The sequence below is a fragment of the Ursus americanus genome, chromosome 26 (genome assembly GCF_024610735.1).
Source record: "Ursus americanus isolate L20-20 chromosome 26, mUrsAme1.1.p, whole genome shotgun sequence".
Classification (NCBI taxonomy): domain Eukaryota; kingdom Metazoa; phylum Chordata; class Mammalia; order Carnivora; family Ursidae; genus Ursus; species Ursus americanus.
This window is the reverse complement of record NC_142152.1, coordinates 24594022-24617751: the sequence shown is the minus strand read 5'-3', so window position 1 is coordinate 24617751 and position 23730 is coordinate 24594022. Positions and strand designations below refer to the sequence as shown.

The window sequence follows — 23730 nt, the reverse complement described above, 5'->3', positions numbered from 1 at the left end:
TATAGTTAGTAAAAAAATTAGTTTCTTCTAAGTTTATAGCTGGATTGAATGGATATCTCTGGGTTGTTGAAACAATCATCAAAGCAGTCACAATAACATTTTGCAACTCGATAGGCAGCAACTGACTGGGAAATGAGATATGTTTAGCAGGCACATTGCACGGGTAGGAGACTATGAGAAACTGAGTTAAAGAATGGGAAGGGAGGAATCATCCATAATGTGGGGGGGAGGGGTGGGCCATGAAAATCTGTGCCTGGTGAATCAAACAAGAAAAGATAATGGTCATTAACTGTGAATAATCTGAGCTTCCATGGTATTAGAGTTTACTATAATATAAAATTCTGTTTTGGGACCACTGTGCCAAAGAACAAATGACATTTTGCTTAAAAAAAGAGAAATAGGGGCCTCTGGGTGGCGCAGTCATTGAGTGTCTGCCTTTGGCTCAGGGCGTGATCCCGGAGTCCTGGGATCGAGCCCCACATCAGGCTCCTCCACTGGGAGTCTGCTTCTTCCTCTCCCACTCCCCCTGCTTGTGTTCCCTCTCTTGCTGGCTATCTCTCTCTCTGTCAAATAAATAAATAAAATATTTAAAAAGAGAGAGAAATAGTCCTCACACTGGGCTCTGTTTTACTTTAAAGTTGTTTTCCAAGAAATTAAGAGCCTTTTCTAAATGTGACATTTCAAAGCCTGGGGTTTGTGCTTATATACAATTTATCTCTTAGCACATATTAAAGGGAAAGATGCTTTTATGAAATTTCACTCCACTATTAGCACAGTCAATGCCTTTAGAGTTTGGAAATTCTAGGTTTCTTGTCAAGATATCTACATCTGTATCCCCAGCTCCTTAGCAAGGAATATAAACCTTTAAAACATGAGCTTATTTGGAGCACCTGGGTGGCTCAGTCAGCTGAGCATCTGACTCTCGATTTCAGCTCAGGTCAAGATCTCAGTGTTGTGAGATCAAACCCCGCTTTGGGCTCTGAGCTCAGTGCGGAGTTGGCTTGAGATTCTCTCCCTCCCTTTCCCTCTCCCCCTCCCCCAGCTCGTGTGCTCTCTCCCTCTCAAATAAATAAAACTTCAAAAAAAATAAAATATTAGCTCATTTACTAAAATTTATTGAGATATGGCAATGTTATGCTAAACCTAGGCAAGACAAAGTCCCTGTGCTTCGACATTGCAGATCCAAGTATAGAGAAAAAAAGATAAATAAAACAAGGTGATGATGATAGAATATAAAAATCTATAGTGTAGTCTTATATATCTGGTGCTTAAGATCAGGACCGAACCAATATTCTGAGTACCTATACGACATATGGTGATGCTTTAGAGGAGGTATGGGGGTAGAGGCTCTAGACGTCAGGTAAAGCGAGGATGTATCCTGCTGCACAAAGAGTCAAATGTTCTGGGTGAGATGGGGCTTGAGATCATAGCATGCAGGGTCAGATAGGATCTCCGATGCCTCTCAGTTCCTCAGTCAGATCATGAAGCAGAAAGCACATTCATTCTCTCAGTGTAGGGGGACAGAAAGGAAGATTTCAGGAGATGAGAGGTGGGTGTAAACACTATGAGAGGAATGCAGTGAAAAAAAACACTGAAAGCTGTGGGTCAGCGTGGTCAGCTTGGCACCCAAAAGCGTTCATCACCGCGCTCTGGAGGCATGGTGCTGTCTTTGTTTAGATCCTTGAGCAATCCACACGGACGGCTGGGAGGGGACGCGCTAAAGGTTGATGGACTGGAAGGAGACCAAGGGTGCTGAAAAATACACTGTCAAAGTGATCAGTTACTGGTGTGTAGCTTCCGTGGTGACCTCAGTCCCCATAGTCGAGAGCCTTCCTCTTTCCTCCCATGGCTACTGCTGTAGTAGGACTACAACCCGTCTCTGCTGGGGCCGCTGTGTAAGACCCTTGTTAGGCAATACTTTCAAGGTCTGCCCTCCTCTTGCCTAAACGTTCTTCATACTAATGATCAGTCTTTGCAAAACCCCACTTTCGGCATGTCTGATCCTGCCAACCTGAAGTTTCTGCTTCAAGTTCACACTTTACTGATCATTTTCAAGTACTTCCATAAACTGTTATGAACCTTATTTCATAGGGTTTTTTTCCCCAGATATTTAGCCCTGGCCTCACCTAAGTCAGAATTTTTATTTTTGCTTCTGTGCTTTTGCTCAACTATTTCTTTGGCCTCACTTCCCTTCGTTTAGAGTCTACTGACCCTTCAAGGCCCAGTCTAAATGCTATTTTTAACTTGAAACTGTAGGCTACATACGTCAGCTCATGAATGTTTGTTTTCTTTTCTCTTTGCCAGGGATGAGTCTGTGAACTAAGATGCTGGGAAAGAAATGACCTCCTTTCACATTCTGGTGAATCCAAGTTTCCTATCGTCCCATTCTGCTTTCCACACTGTATAGTAAACATTCTGACAATGGAAGTCATTCTGAGAATCCTGTAGCCCCTCAGGCAGTGCTGGGCATCAAGCAGTTAATACACAGGGTGTGCTTGTCGACTGAGGATGCCATGTTGAAAAATATCATGAGGATGCTCAGTATACGGAAGTGATTGAGAGTTGAATGGCACTAGTCGAGAGAGTTTCCAAAGAAGTTAATATAATTTTGCAAGGGTTTTGTTTCTTTACAAAGACCTAGAATGAGGGATAGAAAAGGAAAAAGTTCCAAATATTATGTGGTCCTCTGTGTTGTTTGGTATAAACATCCTAGGAAAAAATAGAACCTGGAATATTTGATGGACCCTCCAACTATGACATGTCAACCTGGAATGTGCTTTATTATTTTTTTTATTACTCAGAATCCCTGTGATTTTTAATAGTGGAAATTATCCAAGGGCAAAGAATGTGTGGTCCTTTTGACCAGGAACTAGTTTCCATAAATAAAATAGCTTACTAATTATCATCTCTTCTGTCTCCAGTCCATTTCTGCCACCCATAGCAATGAAGGACTCCATTAAAAAACATTACTATTTTATTAAAAATGTTAGACTGATTTATTATTCCTTTTAATTTCCCAGTAGATTTTGAAGAGATTATGGAACCATCTGCATATGCCCAGAAGCAGTAATAATGATAGCAGGAGAACCTGCCTCAGCTTTAGTGGTCTTTTCTTTTTTTTAAAAGTGACCTGAATGGGGTCATTGCATTTACTGATCAGTTACAGTTCTCTATCTTTCAAACTGATAATGAGGGACATCGTACTTCTCTATACTCTTTTAGGGCGGAGTAAAAATGAATGTTTGCTGAAGTAAACAGTTCATGCAGGCTACTTAATGGGTGTATTCAGTAACCAGAGCTCATGAATATGTTGAGCTAGTTCATTCTTCACTTGTTTTCCTGTGCTGTCTATCCTTTACTAGTCTGGTGAAGCTTAGGAACCATGTCTGTACCAGTTATAAAGCTACTGGTTCTTAGATGCAAACTCACTCCTCTAAATCCTGCCTTGTGATGCTGAGGTTGAGACTTTGCCAACCACGCTGCAGCATGGCCACCTGGCTCCCTGCGAGGCTATGCCCGTGGAGGCACTAGAGATAGATGACAAGACTGGGGGACGGAACAGGGAGGATTTTTTCCATCCTGTTTGTTTTGTCTGGGTTTCCTGTTTGTTTCCTTCCTGTTTCCTATTACTGTGCAATATTTCTTCCCCTTAGCATCCGCAATATACTTGCATAACAACAGCTGGATTCTTTCTGTATCTTTTCCAACACGTACAGTGTTGGGTTACGGCACCAGCTCAGAGACCTCAGCCCCAGCTGTACTGCCTCCTCAGGAGTCTGCATTTCAGCTCCACAGGGTCTTTCCTCTAAGTTTAAAAGGCTCCAACCTCTTCATATATATATTTTTTGGGGGAGGGGCCAGGCCAAGGAGAGTGGTTGCCTCTTACAATTGATACCTTTGTGATATTTTAATGCAGTGGTAGGCAACTACACATAGATATTGACTATTGCCCCTTCTGTTCCGGAACAGGAGAGTTGAGTTCTTGTGATGGAGACCACATGACTGTATTAAAATATTGGCCATCTGGTCCTTTATACAGAAAGTTTACTGAACCCTGCCTCAATGTTCTATTCTTGCCTTCTTAGTTAACAAGTTTACACTAGAATCTAAAATTTTCATATTAAATTCTCTCTGTTCAAATAACTCAGAGGGTTCTGTTTACTGCTTGGAACTTGACGGATTTAAAAAAACAAAAAACAAACAAACTGGTTCCACAAGTGGTCCCAGGAAATGGACACCCCAAAATTGGGACTTGGAGATTGGTTTGGTCATGTTCCTGGGCTTGAACACAATGCTGAAATTAGGTCCCAGTAATCCATGGCATGCCGCAGCGTCTTGTTTAATCAAATGATCATCTGTGATTGATTGTGATAAAGTGAGTGCCTAAGCAGCTACTGACCTTGGCCACTATGACAGTAGTGATGAGGACAAGGACTTCGGTGTGGAATGGATTTTCTGATTGCTCATACAGAAAGAAAATGACAAATTCAGACACTCAAAGAGGCTCTGTTGCAGCGCTGAAAGAATATTTTATTTTTTGTAGCTACAGAGCTAACACTGCTGAAAATCAGATACAAAATTTTAACTGGACGTAATGCACAATTAACAAAACACAAAAATGCACAGCTAACTAACAAAAGTTAAATTCATAATTTTTTCAAGTCTCTCATGTATAAGCACTGAGTCTTACTTGGGAAGAAATGCATTCCTATTTGGTGAAATCTATGGACCCCTCTTGGACTATTGCTTTTTAGATGCATAAAATAAAATATAAAGAATCAAAAGGAATCTAACATTGAAATACGGTAATAAAACCGTTAACACATTTTTAAGAAGTGAATGCGTTAAAGAGTAAGATCTAGCAGTAGGTCTTATAAATGCTATAATTTTGAACAGTTTCTTGAGATACCTGCACCAACTGTAATGTAATGTTTTCATATCCACTATTTCTATTGTTGACAAAGTAATTGGTAATGATAATGCTACTGTGAGTTCTTGCCCATATATATTATAGAAGGAAATCCTAAGTTTCACTTAGTGGTTAATGCAGATAAAGATGTATTTGTTTTTCCTCCCCCAGTTCAGTAATCCGAATCACATCCATGTATCCCAAACTAAGAATCTCTGTTTTAGTTGTATAGATAATCTCGAGAAGTTAGCTGAATATATCAAAATTAATTAGATGAGAGCCAAAGCTGTGGGGCTCATTTAATCTCCTCTGAACTCTTTCTGCTTACACCCCATCCTCATATCATTCTCCACGTCTTATCCCAGGAATCTCTTCTCTAGGAGACTTGGGTGAGCTACTTCTTGTACGTGCATCTATGTCGTACCCTGGACTTCTGCTATCAAAAATGTACTACTTACGTACTTTCTGTAGTGTGCTTTCCCTGTTAAAGATCTATGACACTATACTGTCATTTACCTTTATGTATTCTCCCCAACACACTCTATGCTCTCTGTTTCTGGAGACAGTGTCTGACTTGTTGGTTCTCTCACACAGGACCTACCACCTAGTAGATATGCTCAATCATATTTGGGAATAAACAAGAGAATGAATTGATGAATTCCAAGATGAAAGTAGTTTTTCTCATACTCATGGCCGAAATTCTCGGCTAGGTATTTCATACGAGTGTTGCCATGAGTGGAGATAGAAGAGAGAATGCGAAGGATGCATCCACACAAATCTGCCCGCCGTTAGAAAAGCAGCTCTGTGCTCAGACTCTGACAGTGGTGTGGTAGACACATTAATTACTGTGGTGGACACTGTTGGTTGCCTACCTAGTAACCACTGTTCCATTTTTTTCCTTGCAGATAGAATTATGATTTGTTTTTACAGTATCCGTATGATATGTCAGGGGAGACTGGGTGACCTATTAGGGTTGGGGATAGGAGATGAGTCTTGTTTAAGCTAATCCAGTCATAGTAATTCCCTTTGGCAGTGTTTGTTTTAGGCATTGGCACATCATGCAGTTATGGGCGATGAAACAAGACGGCAAATCTGCTGAGGGGTGTCTAGGAGAAGACAAAAAGGGATGCATGGGAGGCAACATTCCTGTTCCTTTCCCTTGGAAGTGATTATACGAGGAGGTGATACCTGGAGCTCATACAAGCAAAGTGTGACCAGGAGGGGAGCGGCTGGCATGCTCAGAGTGGCAGTGTGGAAAAAATGGAAAGAAAGTGCACCATTGTTGGTATCATTGCGATGCTGTATTAGTCAAATGTGGTACTTGTTATAGAGCAGATGTTTTTATTGTTTAAGCCATTTTTTTGACTGGCTCTTTCATCACTTGCATCCCAAAGTGTCATAACTGCATCATCTTCTTAAGTGAAGGACAGCTTTACTAATGCTCTGGACCAATGTGATAGGGATTCCTTTCTGCCTGGGATTTTCATACTTGAGAACAACAGAGGTCTGCCATAGGATACAGGAATGTTTTAGAGATCCAAAGCTCTAGCAGACTAATTTAGAGAGTGGGTAGGGTGCCAGCTATTTCTGAAGCTCATCAAATGAGAACATTCAAAGCTGAGTGATAAGCCTTCGTAGGTGAACCAATGCCAACACCCTTTTCAAACCCCAGTATTCTATGGCAAGGCGTTCCTGCAGCATGTTATGTGTTACCATGTTATGAAACTGGCTTTGACATTTGGATGTCTACCACTTGGTGAGTGGTTAGTTATAAAATGCTATTGGTTCAACAGATTATACTTCTGGAATAAAGCCTGGACTTCTGGAATCTTTTTAGTGGCTGGTTTATTTGTATTTCCAAGGCCATTTTTCCAATAAGCCAACACAATCAAATTACATGCAGCTTTGAAGACATTCTACCTTACAGTTTGACATTTTAATTAGGACTTTAAAGAGATAATAATCACTGCCCACAACTTCCCTAATGTTACCTAGAAATGGGTCAGTTAATTAGGATCCCAGAAAAACCACTGCATACATTTCTTTTTAATTGTTTTTCCAAACTTCCATCACCACATCTCTTGGCTTCAACTCAGACCGAATCAAACAAACAGCAGGGAAGGGTTCAATCTCTTCAGCCTTCTGAAAAATCTAAGGGTGCAAATAAGGAAGTCAATCTGTGTCCATCATCTAAAACTGTATGTTTCATTCTGCATAAGATATTTTTCTTTCATTTCAAGGTTGCTTTTGAAAGGAAAACCATGCCAGTTCCTTTTATTAGATCATTCTCCATGAAAGCCATTAGGATCCTGTTCACCTGGCCCCTTTGATTCTTATATCTCTACTTCACTATTCTTTATCTCTTCTGGGGTAATGTTATTACTAATGGGTGGTCCCACTAAGGAATTTTTTAGTGCTCTCTGACTGCATTAAATTCCTTCTTAAGTGGATTTTACAAGGTGGAAGGAAAAATGAGTCCATCTATTATTGAGAAACAAAGGGGCCCGGGGTGTGATAGCAATTCAAGAAATGAATTCTGTTCTCTTGGGTGGATTATGTGTAACAGGAAGCTCACTGCCTCACCAAGACTTGCCCCTCCCTATCTCTTGGGTCAATATACAAGCATGGAAATGTGGTAAATGTCTGAGTTGTTTTCTAATGCTCTGATGTGTTTTGACACAGCCAGGAGGGTGAGGTGGTTGCTTCTTCCCAGAAGAGGTTTAAGGAGTGTAACAATATGTCACTCTATCATTCTGCCAGGCAAATACCTTTAGCCTCACTTTTTTTTTTATTATAATAATATTTTTTTATTATATTATGTTAGTCACCATGCAGTACATCCCTGGTTTTTGACGTAAAGTTCGATGATTCATTAGTTGCGTATAACACCCAGTGCACCATGCAATACGTGCCCTCCTTACTACCCATCACCAGCCTATCCCATTCCCCCACCCCCCTCCCCTCTGAAGCCCTCAGTTTGTTTCTCAGAGTCCACAGTCTCTCATGCTTCATTCCCCCTTCTGATTACCCCCCCTTTCTTTATCCCTTTCTTCCCCTACCGATCTTCCTAGTTCTTATGTTCCATAGATGAGAGAAACCATATGATAATTGTCTTTCTCTGCTTGACTTATTTCACTTAGCATTATCTCCTCGAGTGCCGTCCATGTTGCAGCAAATGTTGAGAACTCGTTCTTTCTGATTGCTGAGTAATATTCCATTGTATATATGGACCACAGCTTCTTAATCCAGTCATCTGTGGAAGGGCATCTCGGTTCCTCCCACGCTTTGGCTGTTGTGGACATTGCTGCCTTTAGCCTCACTTTTAAACTTGATTATATGTGCCTCAGTCTCCAGTCGGATGATCAGTTGCAACCTTTATCTCAGTTCCTGCGATCTTGCAGTTAACAAAGTTCTTTTAACTAAATAGTTGGGCTATTGGTGGTTAATTTGAAAGATCACTTCAATTTGCAACTTCCCTGATGACTTCTTTAACATCCTGCTTAATGTATTCACTTCGCTCTTGTTCATTGTGAGAGACGGGTTTACTGTGACTCAGGTGAAGCTCAAGCTTTCAGACCCCTTGTTTGCAGGGTCCCCTCCAAGTCTCTAGCAAGAACTCTTGCAATGCAATCACATATTTGTGCAAAATTTGAAAATGCAAGATAATCTAACAACAATCAGTTATAGCCACCATGTACTTTCACAACCAATTTTGTATTCTTTTTCTTAAAGAAGGACCCCCCCAAATTTCATAAACCTTAAAGCTAAACTCGACCTGTCTCCTCCATTATATAAATACTTTTTAAAGGATTGTAGGTCCTAGATTAGAAAAGTGTGATGTGTCCAGATAGCTACAAGGTTGCTTTCCAAGTAGCTATCTATGCAAAGGAATGTCCTTGAAACAGACAAAATTTGTTTGGTGTATTTTATTTTTCCGGTCTCCATGTTTCTCTGAGATTTCTCCAAGTTTGAGATCTTTCTCTGATCTTGGGAGTTTAAATCAGTTAAGATGTGTGTGGCATTTAGGACAGGGAATATACACAGTAAGCCCTCAGTGAATGCTAGCTATAATAATTATTGTTGTATTTATTTCCTCCAAATTTTGCAGACTTGTGTATATCTTTTTTACCACTCTTCACTAGAGACCAATTCTATCACCCTGAGAAATGCCCCATGCTCTAGATGTGTCATTTGTTTTTCTTCTCTGCTATTGAAAATATTTCATTATTTTCAGCCATCTGGAAGAATAATATAATAAAATTCTTTACGATGGGCCACCAAAAGTGATGGTGGCTTAACACAGTGTCCCCAGCCGGCACAGTGGAAGAGTGTGGGGGCTAAATGTTGGCTCCATGACTCACTGGTTAGGTGACCACCCTAACTTCACTTACTTCTGGGGGAAGAAAAAGATAATACTTATTTTACAGGGATGTTTTGGGAAATAAGTATGTAAAGCACTTATCTCAGTGTCTGGAATAGACTAGGCACTAATAAATGGGCATCATTATTGTAACCAGACCACTCTTGATGATGCATTGTCTGAACCCAAAAGAAGGCATCTTTAATGGAGAAATTCAGATAATTTTTTGTCAGGGAGATATTCAGAGGCATGGTGATTTATCTAGTGTTTCTCAAATCTGGTGTAGTTAAAATTCCTATACCTATGAACAGCTCTATGTTTCCTAAGATATTGGATGAAGAACAATGAAAGGATAATAGTCTGGCATACTTAGGAATGCTGATAAGTTATCTCATAGGCTCACTTTGCAGGGTTTCACAGGCCTTGGATTAAATTCTAAATCTAACTAACGGACTTTGGAGATTACTAGACTTTGATAAAAATGTTATCAGAATGAAATTTGAATTTATTTGCCTAACTGATATAACCTTATACTGGATTTATGTACAAGTTCAAGGAATAATTGGTAATGGTTAAGAATTAGAAATAACTTATTAGCACAAATGTTAAATGCTCAAATCTCATTTGAATCTCATCCCAATTGTCTTCACGATCACAGTTTGAATTACTGATTTCTACCTTACCTGGAATTTTTTTTTTTTAATGTTTTTTTATTATATTATGTTAGTCACCATACAGTACATCCCCGGTTTCCGATGTAAAGCTCGATGCTTCATTAGTTGCATATAACACCCAGTGCACAATGCAACACATGCCCTCCTCACTACCCATCACCAGTCCATCCCATTCCCCCACTCCCCTCCCCTCTGAAGCCCTCAGTTTGTTTCTCAGAGTCCATAGTCTCTCATGCTTCATTCCCCCTTCTGATTACCCCCCCTTTCTTTATCCCTTTCTTCCCCTACCGATCTTCCTAGTTCTTATGTTCCATAGATGAGAGAAATCATATGATAATTGTCTTTCTCCGCTTGACTTATTTCACTTAGCATTATCTCCTCCAGTGCCATCCATGTTGCAGCAAATGTTCAGAACTCGTTCTTTCTGATAGCTGAGTAATATTCCATTGTATATATGGACCACAACTTCTTAATCCATTCATCTGTGGAAGGGCATCTCGGTTCTTTCCACGATTTGGCTATTGTGGACAATGCTGCTATGAACATTGGGGTGCATATGGCCCTTCTCTTCACTACGTCTGTATCTTTGGGATAAATACCCAGTAGTGCAATGGCTTACCTGGAAATTTTAAGAAAGATATCTATAGTATTTCTTTAATTCGTTTGAATAAACTATTTGTTATTGTTTTGTCTTTACACTAAATGTATAGATTGTCTCTTAACGTCTTTGTCTACAGGGCCAAATTTGATAAAATAGTCTCCTGAATTTGAAGATATCTATAGTCTCAAGGGTGCCAGACCAAGTTGGCCATTTCTACACTGACACCCATAAAATGGATGATGTACTACATAAAAGAATATGTAGCCCTTTTAAAAATAAATACCAAATATAAAATATATAAAATTCTAGACTATGAGGTTCCGGAATGCCTGAAACATATTTGATATTCAATATATATGTGTTAAATGAGTAAATGGGTTGACCTGAATTTAATTAGGTGAGGTAGTTTGGACTTGGTAGGGAAAGTCCATGAAATATCTTTAAAAAAAGATATGAATCTTTGAGCGTCTTTGAAGACAGAGACTTTAAGGGCTTAGAAGGGAAGTTGGTGACTAAATAGGCCAGCTGCCTCATTTTACACCAGGGAGACTGAATAACTTATATAAACTAGTGATAGAACCAGGAGATGGTATGGAGGGTAAATGTGGTCTACATGAAAACATTCTTGTATACTGTGTCTCCAAGTAAATCAGTAAATCATAATCAGATTTTATGGAATGATATGAAGTAAGGAGTGCTGTGTCAATGGCAAGATTTGGTTTCTTCTCAAATTATTTGTGTTTACTTATAGTTATCAATTCCTTTCAGATGAGCTTGCAAGGACTGTCCAGAACATTTTGTTGTAATGGAAAACTATAGTATTGCCTACTGTCTGAGAAAAAGACATGACTGTGGCTGAGAGGTTTGGAAATGTCTGTCTTCTAAAGGTTTCTACCGTGAGGAGATGTGACATAGATCATGTGCATGGTGTGAGTGAAAATTTAGGGGGATGTGAAGAATAGGAAGTAAGTTTTATACAATTGACAAAACCTAAAGCACGTCAATCCACATGGCTCCAGTTAATGTCAACCTCCATTTAGCTGATCGTGGAAAGACAGGGAGCAAAACAAGAGAACGCTGTGCTTCTCAAGTTGAGAAACACCGTGCTACAGGCATTTGGGTTCTTCGACTGTGTGTGTGTGTGTGTGTGTGTGTGTGTGTGAGAGAGAGAGAGAGAGAGAGTTTTGATTCATTGGATACCTGAGTCCTTTGAGGTATTTGGCTTCCTTAATCTCATGCAAAGCTACTTGCCTAAGGAGTATAAGGAACTGATCACAGTAAAGCTGGCATGTATCAGCTCAAATAACTGGTCAGCTTTTTAAGTCCCAAAGGAAATTTAGCTTCAGCCAAACTTCAGCCAAACTTTTGAATTCCTTTGAGCAACCCTCTGGGCTGGTGCTTCTCAGAGTGGTTCTTCCCCATGAGTAGTCATCATGAGATCTGAACTAGTTCCCTTTCCATCTCAGTTTTGAAGACCACTGGTGAACCAATTAAATTAGGGTTTGGGCTGATGATCTGTAGGACTGGTAAGGCACCCCAGACTAAAACTGCATCGTCCTAAAACAAGAGATAAACAATTAAGGCTATTCTTAGTGGTGAGTAAAAGACAGTAGGAAAAGTTATAAAATTCAGGTGTGTCAAAAGCATTACATGAGTCTTGCCAGCATGAGACCAGTAAGTACTAAAGGAGAATTATAGCTACAGGTGGAAAATATTAAATTACTATTTTTGTACTTCCTAGTGCCCTCAAAACTTTTGGCAGAGATCTGACTATAGGCTGCCACCCTGGCTGTACAAAAAAAAAAAAAAAAAAAAAAAGAATTTAGTAGAGAAAATTGAATTCCGAATCTGTACTCATAGAGTTGGACTTGAATGAGCAAATGTTAGTTTTTCAGTGAAATAGTTTCTATAAACTGAAATTAAATGGATTTGATGGCTCTGAAGCTAACACCTTTGGGTGTCCTCTTAAAGAATCTTTTGAAATGTCAATTTGTGGTAGAGATCACAGTCATACCTGGGAAAAAAAGTTAGGCATAGCAAAAAAGAGACTTCATTAGAATATTCCCAGTATTCAAAATTAATTAATCTTGCACCACCTGCTATTATAGGGGAACACTGAATAAATACAATATTTCTCAAGCATTTCTGGTATACCTAACTTTGAGTGCTAGTTAGGACTTTTGCCAAAATGTACATTTACTTTCCTAGCTTGGGGGAATGAAACTAGCAAATGGATGGCACTTTCAGGCACATGGGTGTCTTTTTGGTAGATGCTAAATGAAGGAGTTTAAAAGAAAAAGAAACTTCCATTCACACAAACCTGTTTCTTGTTAATATCCCAGAGCTAAGAGTTGCTTGTAACATTTGGGCGGGTGAGGAAAGTGGAGAAATATCTCTGGCATTTAGCTTTAGGTGGGACAAACCACATTAACTCTACACTTTTATTGTAGCACATTTTTCCTTTCCTGAATTTTCAATCCTTTTTACATTACCTTTGACCGGTGACCACTGCCTGGAATTTCCCTAAGTATATATAGGAATTAGAAAGAATATACCATGTAGAATAAAAATAGTCTGTGTTTCTTATCTGTATGTCCTTTGCTTGTACCAACCTAGCCATTCTATGATTAGGGCAGATTGTATTTTTCCAACCTCAAAGAATGTGTTTTACTAATTCCTTTCAAATTCTTCTCACTCAGTGAACGATTCAGAAGGAAAATGCTCAGATTCAGGTGAAGGCTGTCATACCGAATTCTTGCCAGACCACAAAAACTTCAGCAGCCTGGGTTTAAGGCTGATTTCATTCACTTAAGAATCTGGGGATGAAAATACTGTTTGTAGGGAACTTGTAGGGTTTCCTCAAATGTCACAAGGATAGGGATCGGGTCTGTCACCATTCAGCTGAAAAACCACTCAACAATCAGTCTTCTTTAATGACTTTCTTCATCTCTTTATCATCACTGTTTTGATTCTGATAATTTCCAGACTCCAGGATTAGAGTTTCTTTCCCTGGAGACATTGAAGTTCAGCCCTGATAATCCTCCTTTGGGGAAGAAGGTTTGCTCCATATTGCTTTTCTCTTCCTTGTGCTTTGGTCTTCGTGCACTAACAGTGGTTCTCAAATGTGAACATGCATCTGAACCACTGGGAGGCTTGCTGAACTATGGATTGCTGAGCACAACACCCCCTTCGACCCCGGAGTTTCTGACTCTGGAGAATTTGGATTTCTAAATAGTTCCCAGGTATGGCTGATGCTGCTGGCCCCAGGACCACACCGGGAGAACCATTGCACTAACTACCCACTAAGGCCCATTCACAGAACATTTCACCTTTCTTTCTTTTGCAGGCCATATATTTCTATCTCTTTTTCCTCTTTTGAGACCATTTTTTCCCCTACTTGTTTTCAAATATGGTGCTAAATGTGCCAAACTTGCTTAAGCCTTACCATCTGATACAGTAGCATTCAAAATACCTAGTTTTTTTTAAGTGCTTAATGAATATGAATTTTTTATAATATTTTTTATTATATTATGTTAGTCACCATACAGTACATCCCTGGTTTTTGATGTAAAGTTCGATGATTCATTAGTTGTGTATAACACCCAGTGCACCATGCAATACGTGCCCTCCTTACTACCCATCACCAGCCTATCCCGTTCCCCCACCTCCCCTCCCCTCTGAAGCCCTGTTTGTTTCTCAGAGTCCATAGTCTCTCATGCTTCATTCCCCCTTCTGATTACCCCCCTTTCTTTATCCCTTTCTTCCTACCAATCTTCCTAGTTCTTATGTTCCATAGATGAGAGACGCCATATGATAATTGTCTTTCTCTGCTTGACTTATTTCACTTAGCATTATCTCCTCCAGTGCCATCCATGTTGCAGCAAATGTTGAGAAATCGTTCTTTCTGATAGCTGAGTAATATTCCATTGTATATATGGACCACAGCTTCTTAATCCAGTCATCTGTGGAAGGGCATCTCGGTTCCTTCCACAATTTAGCTATTATGGACAATGCTGCTATGAATATTGGGGTGCATATTTCCCTTCTCTTCACTACGTCTGTATCTTTGGGGTAGATACCCAGTAGGGCAATGGCTGGATCATAGGGTAGCTCAATTTTTAACTTTTTAAGGGACCTCCACACTGTTTTCCAGAGTGGCTGTACCAACTTGCATTCCCACCAACAATGTAGGAGGGATCCCCTTTCTCCACATCCTCTCCAACAATTGTTGTTTCTTGCCTTGTCAATTTTAGCCATTCTAACTGGTGTCAGGTGGTATCTCAGTGTGGTTTTGATTTGAATTTCCCTGATGGCTAATGATTTTAAACATTTTTTCATGTGTCTGTTAGCCATTTGTATGTCATCATTGGAAAAGTGTCTGTTCATATCTTCTGCCCATTTTATGATTTGTTTATTTGTTTCTTGCGTATTGAGTTTGAGAAGTTCTTTGTAGATCTTGGATACCAGTCTTTTATCTGTAGTGTCATTTGCAAATATATTCTCCCATTCCGTGGGCTGCCTCTTAGGTTTTTTGACTGTTTGCTTGGCTGTGCCAAAGCTTTTTATCTTGATGAAGTCCCACAAGTTCATTTTTTCTTTTGTTGCTCTTGCCTTTGGAGATGTGTCATGAAAAAGGTTGCTGTGGGGGTGCCTGGGTGGCACAGCGGTTAAGCGTCTGCGTTCGGCTCAGGGTGTGATCCCGGTGTTCTGGGATCGAGTCCCACATCAGGCTCCTCCACTATGAGCCTGCTTCTTCCTCTCCCACTTCCCCTGCTTGTGTTCCCTCTCTCGCTGGCTGTCTCTATCTCTGTCGAATAAATAAATAAAATCTAAAAAAAAAAAGAAAAAAGTTGCTGTGGCCGATGTCGTAGAGGTTGCTGCCTATGCTCTCCTCTAGGATTTTGATGGATTCCTGTCTGACATCGAGGTCTTTCATCCATTTGGAGTTTATCTTTGTGTATGGTGTGAGAGAGCGGTCAAGTTTCATTCTTTTGCATGTAGCTATCCAATTTTCCCAGCAGCAAAATACCTAGTTTTCATCTCATGTTGTCATCTGGACATTCTATTGTTGCAACTAGTTACCTAAGGATGGTTGGACATCTCCAACTGTCACAGTCCAGCTCCTGAATTATGTAACTCAAGCAGACAAGGACAGAGCATGGGTCACAGTAAAATTCTGTGCTGTGATGCAAGCTTATTTCTGTTTCACGATGGAGTTCTTTGCCCCAATGATACTGTTTGCTCACCAACCCAGGCTCCAGCTATCAGCAGAGGTGTTCCCTAAATAAAAATTTTGGAAAACAGATGGGTTTATGTTTTCATATAGTGATGCATTTGTTGTTTTCAAAGTATTTTCAAATCAATTATGCATAAGTTGTTTGGGAGATCTCAAAGTAGACCATGGGAGTTGGTCACCACCAATAGGGAATAACCCTTGCTAAGGGTAATATAGATGCCAAGGAAGCAGTGTGTCTTGTCAAATTCCACCAAGGGCAAGTGATACGGCAGCTGCAGACCTGTCCACAGTGGCCTGATGAGGGGGTGGGGGGGCGTGTCAGTACTTCAAGGATACTGGCTCTATCCCCACCCATGGGAGAACCTTGCATGTGATCAGAGCTACAATTATAATGGGACTTGACAAAGTAATTGAGAGAGGCAGCCGCTTTTGCAATGTTCAGGACTAGTTCAATGGATTTTCTTCCCCGTTTCCAGCAGCATTCAGCCGCTTTGGTGACCAGCTACGTCGTTTGGCAGCGGGCTAAAGGGCTCACAATTGCACAGAGCAAGGAGCATGCTGAACAGTGATGTGCCAGTTTAAAAGGACAGAGCTGCAAACAAAGGTAGGCTTTTATTTTGGGTAACATCCTTCCAACTGCACACAATCTCATGCCCGACCACATGCCATTCACCACTGCCACGCTCACAGCACCGGGCATATGTCTTCACTGGCTTATTCTTGAATCCTGGGCGGGGGAGGGGTACTCAACGTCAGCATCTTGTCTTGAGTTTCCTATTTCTTTAACTCTCTCCGGGTCTCTGCCTCTTTGCTTCTCTTTACCCAGGTCAGCACCTATCGCCTCCTTCTTTTGGGGCCCCTGTTTTATTAAGATGATTATTTTTGGCAGGTGGTTTGTTCCCCCCGAATGCAAAATTCAGCATTCTCTTTTGATGGGAGAAAACTCATAGTATTGCAGCCTTCACATAGAATGCAGAGTAGTAAGCCCTGCTCTGCCTGTCCACAGGTCCATAGGGAAAGCCGGTGCCTACAGAATGTGGCAATACTTGCACCTGTCACACTTAATAGTTCTATATATCTGAGCGACTATTCGTTCAAAATCTATCTTCCTCACTGGACATGGGCCATGTGAAGACAAGAACTACCTGTTCTGCTGTTGAGACTATTTGGTCTCAAGTGCCTATCAGAGTGCCTGGCACAGAGTAGCCACACAGGAATACTTGTAGGGAAGAAAGGAATATACATCTCAGGTGTACCAGTGCAATCATGGGAAGTCCTTAGCTGATCTTAAGTCCGTTTTGGGAATGCCACTCTGCTTTAGAAAGGGCTATGCAGAAAGATCTAAGTTTCATTAATGAGTTTGTTTGTTTGTTTGTTTGGTGTTTTAATTTATTTTGAGACCTTCAAATGATGGTATGTGTTGGGTGGAAATAGATGAACAGTGCATCGCCCAAAAAGGAGAAATACTAACTATGATGAATTATGCACACCTTCTTCTAGTCTAGTAACTTGTTACTAGAATACATAGATTGTTAGAGCTTTATATGTTAAGTTTCTCACAACTCTGGAAGTATGATCGGTAGCGGTTTTTCTAGGGTTATCATAACAACTGTCACAGACTGTGTGTGATAAAATTTATCATCTCACAGTTTTGGAGGCTTGCCGTTCGAGATCAAGGTGTCGGCCGGGTTGGTTACATCAGAGGACTATGAAGGGGAATGTGTTCCATGACTCTCTCCTAGCTTCTGGTGGTTCTTAGCAATCACTGGCATCCCTTGGCTTGTGGAAACATCTCCTTGAGCTCTGCTTTCATGTTCACATGGTGTTCTCTCTGTGAAGCTGTGTCTTCTTATAAGGACACCAGTCATATTGGATTGGGGCCCACCCCACTCCAGGATGACCTCATCTGAACTAATAACATCTGCAACAACCCTATTTCCAAATAAGGCCACTTTCTGAGGTATTCGGGGTTAGGATTTCAACATACGATTTTCAGATGAACAGAATTCAACCATAACATGATCCAGGAAGATGTGGCTATTGAACAGAAGATGCAGCGGCTCAGCCAGAAACTCTGGACCCAGAACTACCTCCCCATGTTCCCTGCCACCTCCTTTCAGGGCAGGGTTTCAGCCTTTTCCAAGGCAGGGTCAGGATAATCTTGGCTTGGCTGTTAACTTTGATTTAATGAGTTGAACCTGTCTCAGAGAGCCAGCCAACAGGTGAGTTGCCAGCTGGCCCCTTTCTGTGTGCCATCTCCAGTGGCAGTTAGGGACACTGTGTGAGACCGTACGAGAAGGTTTCTGATGTCTGCAGGAGGCACAAAAACTGCTTTCCTCCTCACTGGCATTTACAGAGCAGTCCCCTCTGCTCCCCCAGTGTGTGAAGAAGGCAAGGGAAGCTTCTAGAACAGCATGTGGTGCTGGATACTCAGAACCCTGACATCGGTTGATGAACACCCTTAATCTGTTCTGACAAAAGAGTTCCTATCAAGGGAAAACTAGGGTGATGAAATACGCTGGAACCATCCGACACAAATATTTTACTTCACCATAGTAAAGGGGGAAGGTAATGTTTGACTTCTGGCTGAATGTCCATGAGAAAGACCAATATGTAATCTTGTCTTTGGCTTGTTATCAAGAGAACATGTTACATCACTTGCTCGTAGCTGCCAGGTCCTTAAAAAAGTAACTGGTTGAGGTACAAGGGCTTCCCAAATTGTAAACTTCAGTCAGTTTTCCCTGTTGATGCTGCCTGGGCTCTAGGCTACAGTCATTGCTTTTGTTTTGGGATCAATGAGAGAGAAAGAGGGAGAAGAGGGTGAAAGAGGGAGAGAGAGGGGAGAGAAGGAGAGAGAGAGAGAGAGATGAGCAAAGTTACAGCAAGGGGCCAGCACCGTGGTAAATGCCTTGTCCACAGTAAGTTAGTGGCAGAGGTGGAAGTTGAATATGGATCTCTTGCTGAATGGGGCATAGCGCTCTTTCATAAAAAAATATCACTGGCCGAAGAAAGTAAGCAAAGAAGATCAGGGATAAAGCTAAGTAAGAAACGAAAAAAAAGTGAGAGGTAAGGATAAGTGACAAGCCTGAGAAGGGATTTCATGCTGTGGCCCTGCTTCAGCTCCTGACTACCTATGTCATCCCAGATGAGGCCCCTTACCCACCGGGCCCGGTCTTTCCTCACCTGGAAGTGAGGGCACTGGGATAGCGCATTTCTAAGAAGGTTTTATGGTAAACTTTCTACAATATTGTTGTTTCAAGCCAATTTAGAGTCTGGATTCAATATATCTTTACTTAGCTACATCTGTCTCCACAGTCTTTTTTTTAACTTTTAAGTTTTATTTAAATTCAGTTAATTAACATATAGTGTATTATTAGCTTCAGAGGTAGCGTTCAGTGATTTTTGTCAGTTGTATAAACACCCAGTGCTCATTACATCAGGTGCCCTCCTTAATGTCCATCACCCATTTACCCCATTCCCCTACCCACCTCCCCTCCAACAACCCTAAGTTTGTTTCCCAGAGATAAGAGTCTCTTATGGTTTGTCTCCCTCTCTGATTTCATCTTATTTTTCTCTCCCTTCCCTTATGATCCTGTTTTGTTTCTTAAATTCCACATATGAGTGAAATCGTATAATTGTGTTTCTCTGATTGACTTATTTCACTTAGCATAATACCCTCTAGTTCCAACTATGTCATTGCAAATGTTAAGATTTCATTTTTTGATGACTGAATACTACTCCATTGTGTGTATATATGTGTGTGTGTGTATATATATATATATATACATATGTATACATATATACACACACACACATATATACACATACATATATATATAACATGTATATATACATATACATATGTATATATGTATATATATACCACATCCTCTTTATCCATTCCTCTGTTGATGGACATCTGGGTTCTTTCCACAGTTGGGTTATTGTGGACATTGCTGATATGAACATTGGGGTACAGGTGCCCCTTTGGATCACTATGTATGTATTTTTTGGGTAAATACCCAGTAGTGCAATTGCTGGGTCATAGGGTAGTTCTATTTTTACTTCTTGAGGAACCTCCACACTGTTTCCCAGAGTGGCTGTATCAGTTTGCATTCCCACCAGCAGTGTAAGAGGGTTCCCCTTTCTCCACATCCTCGCCAACATTTGTTGTTTCCTGGCTTGTTAATTTTAGCCATTCTGACTGGTGTGAGGTGGTATCTCATTGTGGTTTTTGATTTATATTTCCCTGATGCATGTCTCCATAGTCTTAAAGTTTTATATATTTAGTTTAAGCTTCCATCTGATTGGTTCCATGTCCTCTTATATATAATATTTAAAATTTTCCTTTATGTCTATGGTTTTAGGGTGTCTGTGCCACAAACTATGTCCTAAAACTATTTTATAAGAAGCAAGTGGCCAAAATAAAAAGAAAAAAAAAATCGCCATTTTCAAAGCTAAATACCTTAAAAAGATACTCGATGGCAAAAAGTGAAATCAAATCCCCCCTACCAAACAGTAACTGAAACAAAAAAGAATCTGTGTGTTCTAAAGTGGGGTCCTTGTTTTTTTTTTCTCCTCATTTTATTTATTTATTTTAGAGAGAGTGCGAGACAGAGCATGAGTGCACAAGCAATGGCTAGGGGCAGAGGGAGAGGGAGAGAAGCCGACTCCCTGCTCTGCACGGAGCCCCACACGGGATTCCACCTCATGACCCTGAGATCATGATCTGAGCCAAAATCAGGAGTAACTTGAGTTACCCAGACACCCCTAAAGTGGGGTCCATGTAGTACATACACAGTCCTGCCTCCAGTTCTTCAAACTATAGTTGTGAGGAGGGTTGTACACCAGTAAGCGAGCATATAAGGAGAAAGGAAGTTCCTACTGAAGATAGGCTTTAATCCCCATACTGTGAATTTAAATCCATAGTGTACAGATTTGTTAATATTTGGAAGTACGGTGAGAACATACCCAGTAAATGTCTAGTTGAGTGAAGGCCATTTCGAACTTATAGTCAAGGTGGCAGGAATTCACCTCCAGTGAGAACTTACCTCCACACAGAAGGCCCTCACAGAAGCTCTCGTAAGCAGCGTCCATCAATGCTCTTGTTTTGGCACAACTTTGGGATGCTGTGTTGATAGATTTTATTGGGGAGGTGGGAGGCTGGGTTGGGTTGTGGTCAAGAACACAGGCCTTCCAGAGCCCAGTGGTTGTTTTCAAATATTATTTTCACTTCTCATAACCGTGTGACCCCGGGTTAGCTATTTGATTTTGGTTTTCAAAAGCCTCTGTTTTCTTACCTGTAACCAGGTGATGGATCCTAACACATATCTTAATTTTCTTTTTTGTGTGAGGATTAGCTGAGGTTATAAATGTAAAGTGGTCAGTAGAGTGGCGTAGAGTAAGTGCTTAGTCAATATTAAGTAATAATTACTATTATACTTGTGACGATATCCTCCTTCTTGGAGAAACTGACTCCACGACGATAATGGATTCAGAACCTGTGGGTTATCATCAATGTGGATCGCTTGATGCTAATCTGTGACTGATCACGAAATTCCAAGTATACCGGAACCTAACGTCACCCTGTAGCCCCGGATCTGAAGAGAAAGAAAACACCCCTGAGGTCATGCTTGGGTGTGGTGGTGCCGCCGTCTTCGGAGCACCCAGTCCATTACAAGTCTGAACAATGCGATCCCCGCTCTCGGCACAAACACTGCGCAAGGAGATGTCTGTTTTGTAAGAAGACAATTCAGACTTGTTTTTCAGGGCCTTCCATAATCCCAAACTTCTTAGCGGCCGCAGTAGTAGCAAGAATTATTGAAGATGAGGCCCACATTTTGTGAGAAAATGAAAATGAAAAAGAAAAGGTAGTTTGCAACCTCAAGGTAAGTAAACAGAAACCAGAGAGGAAAAGAATCCAAGAAAGACATGAAAACAATGGGAATGAATATAAACCTATTTCCCTAGGTACAGGGGAATGCAGAAAGGACTTTAAAAAGCTACCCCGTTTGAGTAAATGTCTGCCCCCTCCTTGACTGGCTCTAGTCATAGGGCACTCCCCATCTTCTCCAGCATCCCACCCACTTTCTCTAGGGACTAGCTGGGTATAACTTTGTAGAAGCAATAGTGAGGAGAAAAAAACCCCAAATCTTTCTTTCTTCAAACCTTGGTTTCCATCCACTGCTTAACATTTCTGAACTTTGGAGGTAAAATAAGGCCAATGTGTAAGTGGGCATCATATTAGCACCTACTTCCCGAGCTTGTTGTAGGAATTCAGAGAGAGAAGTCACGGAACTCCTAGAACACAGTGCCTGGCACACGACTGACACTAACGAAACCAACTGAGTGTCCAATTGATTGTACTATGATTGAGCAGGACGGTCTGGTTCCAACGTTCCAATCTTGAACAATTGACTTTATTTCTCTGCACTTCTACTTCCTACTCTGTAACTGGGGATTCTAGGAGCACCTACCCTGTGAAATTGTTGAGAGAATTAGATGAATTGATACAGATAAAGCTCTTAGAATAGTGCGTGGCACATAGCAGGGGTTCATTTGATGCTAGCCATTATGGACGAAACTGTTCTTCTGACTAGTTGCTACTGGTCACCTGTGCCCTGCCCAGCTGGCTCTCTTCAGGAGAACTCTTCTAGGGTAGAATCTAACTGAAGCCAAGGCAGTAGGTCTGCACTTCCAGAGGCACTCTCATGGGCCTCCCAGGAATAAGGGTGGATGAGAATAAATTCATGTCCAGGGACAGCTGGGGGAGCAAGCCGCAGAGGGCCTGAGGGAGAGGTAGGTCAGTGGTTTCAGTGTGGTGTAGAAAGAACACGGAGTACTCTGAGGAGGGGCGGCCCAGGGTGGTTGCGAGACAATGTAGTTTGTTTGGGAGTCTGGCCATGTGGCAGATGTATGAATGGCTCTGAACATGGAGATCTTGCTCTGCCAGGTGCTGCTCACCTTTCCTAAGCATGAAATCCACTTAGGTAATGCTTGGTACATACCTTACTGACTCCACAGTTTGTTCTTTACAAGTTTTTGGCAAAAAGTGTTGTTCGCTGGTCACACCCAACCTAGTCTGTATTTATTCTGAGTGCACAGGACTAATGAGATAATCATACCCTGGGGCTGAACTGGTTGAAATCTGTAAATCACCTAAAAGTGTGATTACCCATACATAATCCTTCTTTCCAATATTGCGTAAATCTCATTAGTACATATCTTTTTATTATTCATGTTATGGAAAAAATTGCTTTTTTGCCATTGAAAGAACAGTTGGTGCAGGAGTCCTAGGTGTTTTGTTTGAGCTATTTGGTTTTATCTCTATGATCAAATCAAGGAATGCACCTCCAAATGTAGGAGACTCTTAGCAGCCAGGTCTGTTCAGCCTTTTGCTTTTAGAGCAAGGACCCTCTGTGAAGGCCTGCAGGCACTGGTATGAGGTTGGAACACTGCAGAGTGAGGACTTGGCTGAAATCGACTCTTATCTAGGAATGGTTCCTAGAAAGACGTGGGTCCATGCACCATCACAGGAAGAGGAACCCTGCAGAGAACAAAATTAATTCTGTCGCAGGCTCTACAGACAACCCCCTGGCCCTTCGCCTGAAATATCTGTCTAGACCGGGCAACAACCACATGAGATTTACATGCTTGGACACTGAAAATTGCAGGTGATTGGAGATTAGAGAAATGTTTTTTCAGAAGTTACTTAATTTCATGATTTTTCTAGGTAGAGATGACATGAGCATTAATGGAATTTTCATGACATTCCCAGTTTAATTGGTTGGTTGACTCATAACACGTGGTACACCTTCAGAGTATATAAAATGGTTCCGTAAATTTCTTTGACTTTTCCAAATTACTACTACTACTACTGTTACTATTTCTACTACTTCTTCTCCTTCTTCTCCTCTTCTCCTTCTTTTGTTACTACCTAATACCATGGCC

At 41.0% G+C, this 23730-nt stretch overlaps 1 long non-coding RNA gene across 1 annotated transcript in view; it reads left to right on the top strand.

Moving 5' to 3' along the window:
- The window catches only part of LOC148107702 (uncharacterized), a 449136-nt gene that overhangs the window by 35716 nt on the left and 389690 nt on the right, over positions 1-23730 (top strand). The window contains exon 2 of the long non-coding RNA XR_015721843.1: positions 16257-16384. This is a non-coding gene — a long non-coding RNA (uncharacterized LOC148107702). The remainder of the gene's footprint in view (positions 1-16256; positions 16385-23730) is intronic.